The sequence below is a fragment of the Triticum urartu genome, chromosome 7, assembly GCF_003073215.2.
Source record: "Triticum urartu cultivar G1812 chromosome 7, Tu2.1, whole genome shotgun sequence".
NCBI lineage: Eukaryota > Viridiplantae > Streptophyta > Magnoliopsida > Poales > Poaceae > Triticum > Triticum urartu.
Genome location: NC_053028.1, coordinates 453783360 through 453791430, shown reverse-complemented (window position 1 = coordinate 453791430; position 8071 = coordinate 453783360).

Genomic DNA, 8071 nt, shown 5'->3' with positions numbered 1-8071 from the left:
AAGGTGGGACGTTCCCTATCGAAACCATCATGCTTGTTGTGAGAAGCTTTGGTTTGTGAGAAGCATATCCCCAAACCTGCCCCAAATGGGACAAAAAATTTACCACGGCATGTTGATGCCGCTCCATGATAGCATGCCAAGTTTCATGAATTTCAGACGAGTTTTGAATTTACTAGAATTTAAAAACCAGGTATCTCAATGTTTGCGGCCGAGTGATGGTGGCAGGGTGTTTGACATTCATTCCCATTTCTTGCATGCCACCTAAGCATGCAACCAAGGACACAAATGTGAATTTTCAACCAATTTATATGCATTAGAGCATGTGCATGTAGTTCAAATTTGAATTATGCACATAAATGCATTGAAAACTCAATTAATGCATAAAAATGTCCAAATGAACCCCGAAAAATCCCAAAAATTGACACAACACTCCTGTTGTTCTATGTTGACACTAGGAAAAAAAATTGAAATCGAGAAGAGGCAATGGATATAGTTTCATCCAGAAAGGTGAAACGTTCCCTACTGAAACCATTAGGCTTGTTGTGAGAAGCTCTGGTTTGTGACAAGCATATACCCAAACTTGCCCCAAATGGGACAAAAAATTTACCACGACATGTTGATGCCGCTCCATGATAGCATGCCAAGTTTCATGAATTTCAGATGAATTTTGGATTTACTACAATTACAAAAGCAAGTACCTCGACATTTACCGGTGAGCCACGGTGCCGTGGTGTTCGAATTTCATCCCCATTTCTTGCATGGGACATAAGCATAAACCCACGGACACATATATGATTTTGGAACCCGTGTAGGTGCACCGGAGCATGTGCATGTAGTTTAATTTTGAAATTGTGCACCTGAACTGGCTAGAAAACCAACTTAATGTGTAAAATGTTCAAACGAGCCCTGAATAATTCCAATTCTTTTACGACGCACATATAGTTGCATGTTCACTTCAGATAAAAGGTCTAGCAATTCAAACACCGTCCATTGCCACTGTGACCCCATTATGTAATTCATATCAAGATGAAAAATCAAGTAGATCCCACATAGTTTATTATCACCAACCGTGTGAGATGCAGCACAAAATATCTTGGAGCACTGTCAGTGTATAGTACGCCTATGGCTTACGTGAGAAGGTGCGTCGGCTACAGTCCATAGCCGGCGTCTCAAGCAAACTAGCTCGCTCCCCAAATATCATTTCACTTTTGAATCATCACGGGTGAAATATGGGCACGTGGACCCGCATCGTGAGGGCAACTTCGGTGGCCCACTCCGGCGAGAGCACAGCCGCAACCGCCATGCGCGTGCTAACAAGGTGCATGAGCACGGCCACAATCTGCGGCCAGGCGGCCAAGGCAGCCCAAAAGGCCGATGTTGCTTCTCAGGTGGCCGCAGCAACATCCGCCTTGGGGATAGAAATTGGCGAGAGTGGCACAGCAGCTGTCCATTCCGCAGCGGCGGTGTCGGTGTCAAAACCGGCGGATCTCGGGTAGGGGGTCCCGAACTGTGCGTCTAAGGCGGATGGTAACAGGAGGCAGGGGACACAATGTTTTACCCAGGTTCGGGCCCTCTTGAAGGAGGTAAAACCCTACGTCCTGCTTGATTATTCTTGATAATATGAGCAGTACAAGAGTTGATCTACCACGAGATCGGAGAGGCTAAACCCTAAAAGCTAGCCTATGGTATGATTGTATGTTGTCCTACGGACTAAAACCCTCCGGTTTATATAGACACCAGAGGGGGCTAGGGTTACACAAGGTCGGTTACAAAGGAGGAGATATACATATCCGTATCTCCTAGCTTGCCTTCCACGCCAAGTAGACTCCCATCCGGACACCGGACGAAGTCTTCAATCTTGTATCTTCATAGTCCAACAGTCCGGCCAAAGGATATAGTCTGGCTGTCTGGAGACCCCCTAATCCAGGACTCCCTCAGTAGCCCCTGAACCAGGCTTCAATGACGATGAGTCCGGCGCGCAGTGTTGTCTTCGGCATTGCAAGGCGGGTTCCTCTTCCGAATACACCACAGAAGAGTTTGAATACAAGGATAGTATCCGACCCTGCAAAATAAGTTCCACATACCACCGTAGAGAGAATAATATTTCCACAAATCTAATCTGCTGACACATTTTGGCAGCATGACATCATGCCACGGCCCGGTAATTATTTGAACCGTTTTTCCTTAACCAGCCCCGCACATAACGCGAGGCGGTTTCTTGACACGTCTTGTCAAAGCAGAGATCGTGTTCCCCTTATTACAGGATTCTCATCAATACGGACGTGGGTAACCCAGCCGCGCCATCAATTACGGCGCTTGGGGGATAAGCAAGTTTTACCAGGCTAGTGGGGGCGCATAGTTTAGTCCGCGCTTATAAAGGGATAAGATCTCACCTTTTTCTATCCACGCCTTCTTCCTCCTTGCTCATCCATTCTCACGCACTCGAGCTCCAGCGCCCAAGTCCGCATCCTCCTTCTCAACTCTCTCCAAAACATGTATGGAGCGGGAGGCAAGTGGATGGCCTCCTCCGTCACGGAGGGGCACATCAAAAAGTTACGTGGAGCCGGATACTTGGCTGCAGACATCGCGCACCGGCTGCCAGCTGCGGGGCAGGTCATCCCTACCCCAGAACCTCACGAGAGGGTGGTCTTCCTCCCCCACTTCGTCCACGGACTGGGGTTTCCCCTCCATCCATTTGTCCGCGGCCTCATGTTCTATTATGGGCTGGACTTTCATGATCTGGCCCCGAACTTCATCCTCAACATCTCAGCGTTCATCGTCGTGTGCGAGGCCTTCCTCCGCATCCGGCCCCACTTCGGCTTGTGGCTAAAGGCCTTCAATATCAAGCCGAAGGTGGTGGGTGGCCAACAAGCGGAATGCGTCAGAGCCATGGTGGGAAAAATGCCCAACATTGCATGGGTCTAGGGCTCCTTCATGGAGACCGTAAAGGGGTGGCAATCGGGTGGTTCTACATCACCGAGCCGCGCGACACCAACTGGGTGGCGGCCCCTGAGTTTCGATCCGGAATCCCCACGCGGCTCACTTCCTGGAAGGAGAAGGGCCTGTCCTGGGGTTCATCGGTGGAGCTGGACGGACTCCAGAAGTGTATCCGGAACATGACAAGCAAGAAACTTAAGCTTGTCAACATAGTCCAGGTCATGCTCTTCCGCCGGATCCTCCCATGTCAACAACGGGATTTCAACTTATGGGAGTTCGAGACGGCCCGGCACCAGACTCTAAGCGAGCTCTTCGACACGATGCACAAAGACGTCTGGAGGGTGCTGTTCAAGGGCGCCGAGGTCCCTCCCTCTCTCACCGAGGACCATGGACTAAGCGCGAAGCGCCCTGCGAATCCGGTAAGTTCTGTATATCTGGTAGGATATTTATTTCCCATAGCTTAACCATGTGCGGGGTCTGAGCTCCCATGCCTTTAACAGGACTGGGTGGAGGCATCGGAGCAGATTGACTGTCTGGCCCCCCTGCCCGAAGACACCGCGGGAACTCTCCTGATGGAGATGCTGACTCCGGCTCCTTATAAGGTGCCGGAGAAGACCAAGAAGAAGGCCAAGGGAACCCGAAAGAGTTCCCGACGCCAGGTGGTATCGGACTCATCGTCCATTAACTCCGCGACGCACTCCTCCCATGAAGACGAGGAGGAAGATGAAGATGCTCCCCCTCCAGCCGGGGGAGACAAGAAAAGGAAGGCCACCCTGACCAGGGAGGCCGAAGGGTCCAAGAAGGGAAGGACTCTTCTTCCGAACTGCTCCACCACGGCCGCCAAAGGCGAAGACGAGTGGCTGCTTAGGGCCAAGCCCCTGGCGAAGTCGTAAGTATTCAGATACCAGAGTAACTCATAGCATACCTTTGTCGCACTTCTTCTCCTAACGCCGAATATGATTATGCAGACCGCCCCAAGCCCGTATCGACATATCCTCGTCGGACGGCTCCTTGGATTCGTCAGATATGGATAGCGATCCACTTCCGACCGCCTCCTCCCCTTGCCCTACGGACAATGCCGAGGTATTGTCTCAAGGGGCACCGAGCCGGGGGGAGACAGTCCCAGAGGCGCCTCAAGGCGACCTTCCGGACTCCAGGAGCAAAGGGAGCAAGGCTCCCGGGGGCTCCAAGCTCGGCTTTCAGCCGAACACCACGCTGGAACCTCCAGTGGTTCCGGACTCGGGCAGGCGGCCCCCTTCCAGAAGGGGTAAGACGCCCGTGCCGGTGACCTCTATCCATCCAGAGGCACCGGACAACCTGCTGGGAGCGCTTCGCGGCGCTTCCATCGACGAAGAGCACCACACCATTATGAGTGCGGTGATCAAGAAGGTTCAGTCCGCCAAGAGCGGACTGACTGAAGCCTGTGCCAACCTTCTAACAGGCTTTGAGGTAAGTATTTAAAATATAGGAAAAATATTACCGCATAGACAGTAGCCCTTGATGCTCTGTTTGGTGTTCACAAAGAAAAGCCGAATAGAGGATCAAATAATATCTGCAGGAGTCTAATATGCGTAAGCAGGCTTCGCTGCTGACCTCTGCCGCACTCACTGCGGAGGTCGCCGCACTGAAGCAGGACCTCAAGGGGTCCGAGAAAGAGCTCGGCCTTGTTAAGAGGCTGCTCGAGGAGAACAAAGATGCGATTGCAAAATGACAGGATCATCATGAATTTGCTAGGGGCCACGACCGAAGTGGTGACCCTGAAGCAAGCACTGTCCGAGGCCAAAAACAAAGCGGCCCAGGAGTGCACCGAGCGGAAAAAGCAAGAGGCACGGGTGGGCGAGGTGCAACAAGAGCTCCAAGCTCTCATGACGAAGCACGAGGCGTTGGAGCTTGACTTGAAGACGCGAGAGTCTGAGCTTGCCGCGGCCCTTGAGAGCGCAAAGAATGCCAAGGCTGAAGCCCAAAAGGCCCTCCAGGAGATTGAGGCGATGAGGAAGATAGCGGCGGGTAAGGCATTCAATATGCAAAGCAAGCATGTGAAAGTAAATTACTTGTTACTTACCCGAGTCCGGAGCTCTCTAGGAGCATTCGCAGATTTGCCCCGCAGCATGTCGGATGCCGCAAAGTTTTACCAGGCCGAGGAGGGAAGCTCGATGGAGAAGCTGTTCTGGTCTCAGTATACTGGGACCAACACCCGATGCCTATGAGCGACCAGCTAAAGCAACTGGTCGAGCTGCACAAGGCGGCCGAACAGGCCATGAAGGGCTTTATAGTCCGGATGTGGCCTGGCGACACCCTTCCCAACAGCTACTTCGTCCTGGTGAGGCGGCTTGTGGATGCCTGCCCACGGCTGGAAGTCATCAAGCGGTCCGTCTGCATCGAGGGTGCACGCTGGGCTTTTGCTCGTGCGAAGGTGCACTGGGCCAAGATGGACACCGAGAAGCTGGTGAAGGAGGGGCCGCCGCAGGGCAAGGAGCATCGCCACCCCAAGATGTATTATGAGGGTGTCCTGAAGGGTGCCCGTCTTGTAGCGGACGAGTGTGCGAAAGATGTAATATTTGAATGAACTTGCTCGTGTGATCCTGTGGTATGAAAACTTGTTCATATGCGCTATGCAACACTTGTTTGAATTTAAAATATTACCTTCTGTTCGGCTGTTTATCAAATCTGAGAGACGGCTAGTCGTCGGCTTCTGCCCCCATGCCACGAGTGCTGGGGTGTTCGGGATAAACCTGAGCACTCTTGTTCCCATTTTTGGGTCCTTCGAGGGAGGTGCTCAGCGCAACGAACAAGGCAATCGGACTATAATGCTTTATCACTCTCACTTAGCCATAGAATTCTATAATTTTAAATTTTGGCGAAGCCCCTAGTATTTGGAAGGCCGAGTTTGGGGAGCTATACACGCCTTAAGCCGGACAAAGCCGACTCCTCGCTCTAAGCGGCATAAGTCTTTAGGGACTCGAAACCTCTCGAACAGCGACCAGTCTCTCACCATATCATGACAGTCAGTTTTAGCTTTCTCTACCGAGGTGCTTAGCCCAGCTGAACCGGGGCACAATCGCAGTAGTTCTCCCAGTGCTACCTTAGCCGATATAGCGGAACGTAAGGTACCAAAACATGGGAGCCGAGCAAACCCAACTATTGACCCAAGACATGATTCGGAGCTGATGCATATAATGCTATAAGTTTGGGGTGCCACACTGTCTAAAGTGTTCGGACTTCTCACGCCGTATTATGGGGTATGCCTAAGCCCCTAGCGTATTGGCCGTACCAGAGTGTACGGGTGCTGGATGTCATGACTGAACATATACATATATATAAAAAGAAGAATAGAAAATGCAATAATAGTCTAGTGCTATGCATTGTTTATGCAAACAGGTGCGTTAAAGCAGAATGATACAAGTAGTGCGATAAGCAAAAAGTAGGACTGTTTGACATGTCCCCTCCAAGGGCAAGCTGAGGAATGGTATTAAAGCAAGTATTTCACTCGTTATCGTTATCCACCTGGGAGTTCCGTGGTGCGACGTAGCTTTCTGCCTCCTTGGTTGTTGCATCATGTGTTCGGCAATCATATTGCCGGACAGGGTTTCCAGAGATTAAAGCCCTGAAAGAGAGAAAATTAACAAAGCGGGAAGCCCCTAGTGCGGTTGAGCCGCGTTTTGGGGCGTGCCGCAGTCGTGCCCCCCTCCCCACCTATGCCCATGGTATTTTCAATGCGTAATTATGTATGCGTGGCACGGATTTCGCCGTGTGGCTAGGACTGGGGTGGGGGCCGCATTGCTATGCGAGCTCGGAACGTGCCAGGCGGTCTTGCTGCCGATTACTCCGGGCGCGCTTGAAGGTGTCCGGGTCCTTAATTGCCGAACTAGTGGGTTGCCTTAAGAGGCTGATTTGCGCTTCTGCTGCGAGGGCCGTAGTGTGCTCCTCCGTGCGGAGAGAGCGCTCTGTGTTTCCATTAACTGTGATGACCCCCCGAGGTCCTGGCATCTTGAGCTTGAGGTATGCATAATGCGGTACCGCATTGAATCTCGCGAATGCGGTTCGCCCGAGCTGTGCATGATAGCCACTGTGGAACGGGACTATATCGAAGATTAACTCCTCGCTTCGGAAGTTATCCGGGGATCCGAATACCACTTCCAGTGTCACTAAGCCTATGCAATGGGCCTCTACACCTGGTATGACGCCTTTGAAGGTCGTTTTTGTGGGTTTGATCCTTGAGGGGTCTATACCCCTTTTGCGCACTGTGTCCTGATAAAGCAGGTTTAGGCTGCTACCGCCATCCATAAGGACTGGAGTGAGGTGAAATCCGTCAATGATTGGGTCTAGGACCAGTGCGGCGAATCCGCCATGACGGATACTAGTGGGGTGGTCCCTGCGATCGAAGGTGATCGAGCAAGAGGACCATGGGTTGAACTTTGGGGCGACTGGCTCCAACGCATATACGTCCCTTAGCGCACGCTTCCGCTCCCTCTTGGGGATGTGGGTTGCGTATATCATGTTCACCGTCCGCACTTGTGGGGGGAACCTCTTCTGACCTCCGGTGTTCGGCTGCCGGGGCTCCTCATCATCATCGCTATGCGACCCCTTATCTTTGTTTTCGGCATTTAACTTGTCGGCCTGCTTGAACACCCAATAATCCCTGTTGGTGTGGTTGGATGGCTTGTCGGGGGTGTCGTGTATTTGAAACGAGCGATTGAGTATACGGTCCAAACTGGACGGGCCCGGAGTGCTTCTTTTAAATGGCTTTTTCCGCTGACCGGGTTTAGAGCCTTTGAATCCAGCATTGACTGTCGTATCCTCTGTATTGTCGCTGTTAATGCGGCGCTTGTGTTTGTTGCGACGTGACCTGCCATTGCCATCTTTGGTATCCGAAGTACCATGGTTCTTTGAGATGTTATTGCTGCGAGCCAGCCAGCTGTCTTCTCCCGCACAAAAGCGGGTCATGAGTGTCGTGAGGGCTGCCATAGATTTCGGCTTTTCTTGGCCAAGGTGCCGGGCGAGCCACTCATCACGGATGTCATGCTTAAAAGCTGCTAGGGCTTCTGCATCCGGACAGTCGACAATTTGATTCTTCTTTGTTAGGAACCTTGTCCAGAATTGCCTGGCGAACTCCTCTGGCTGCTGAATTATGTGG